The sequence below is a fragment of the Gossypium hirsutum genome, chromosome A05, assembly GCF_007990345.1.
Source record: "Gossypium hirsutum isolate 1008001.06 chromosome A05, Gossypium_hirsutum_v2.1, whole genome shotgun sequence".
In the NCBI taxonomy this organism is placed as follows: domain Eukaryota; kingdom Viridiplantae; phylum Streptophyta; class Magnoliopsida; order Malvales; family Malvaceae; genus Gossypium; species Gossypium hirsutum.
In genome coordinates this window covers 93,886,678-93,887,560 of record NC_053428.1, presented here as the reverse complement: position 1 = coordinate 93,887,560, position 883 = coordinate 93,886,678, and the positions used below count along the sequence as shown (strand labels likewise).

General features: G+C 36.5%; 1 non-coding gene across 1 annotated transcript; it reads right to left on the bottom strand.

Annotated features, from left to right (window-relative positions):
• Positions 1 to 448: 448 nt before the first annotated feature.
• On the bottom strand, positions 449 to 555 carry LOC121229982 (small nucleolar RNA R71). The gene has a single exon (XR_005927933.1). It is a non-coding gene; the product is annotated as a small nucleolar RNA R71 (small nucleolar RNA).
• Between the last annotated feature and the right edge of the window lie 328 nt (positions 556 to 883).

Genomic DNA, 883 nt, shown 5'->3' with positions numbered 1-883 from the left:
TAGGGTGATTCCTAGTTTGAATGATAATCTAAATGGATAGGACGCTAATCCTCCTATTCATAGGGTGATAGATGACAGAGACAGACCAATTCAAGACCATGTTATTCCAATTTTGGATTATTTGAATCCAGGGATAGTCAAACGACACATACAAGCTCAGTAATTCGAGTTGAAATCAACAATGTTCTAAATATTAGAAACAGTAGGATAGATTAGTGGATTACCTACTGAAGACCCAAGACTGCATTTAAGACTTTTTCTAGAAGTCTATCACTCATTTAGACAACAGGGTGTTCGTAAAGATGCCCTGAGGCTTAAATTGTTTCCATATTCCTTGAGAGACCGAGTAGGAGCATGGTTGAATGCTTTTCTGTTGGGAATAGTGGCATCATGGAATGATCTTTGCCAAAGGTTTTTGCTACAGTATAATCCACCAAATATGAATGTCAGACTTAGAAATGACATCACATTTTTTTGAAAAATGGAGGACGAAATGCTATATGAAGCTTGGGAATAGTTTAAGGAGTTAATTTGAAAATGTTCGATGCATGGATTCCAACAATAACTCAAATAGAGATGTTTCATAATGGGATGAATGCACATACAAGGATGGTAGTTCATGTGTGTGCTAATGGTACTCTGTTGGATAAAATGTATAATGAAACATATGAGATTTTAGAAGAAGATTACCAACAATGATTATCAATATCTAAAAATGAGTGCCGGGACGGGTAAGAGAGCTACTGGTACCATAGAGCATGATGCCATTACTTCATTGACAACCCAGGTATGTTCTCTAGCTAACATAATTAAAACAATGAAAAACTCAACTGCAGTTGAGGAGACGGAATCAGTTGAGCTATCGTGTGTTTATTGTGGTGAA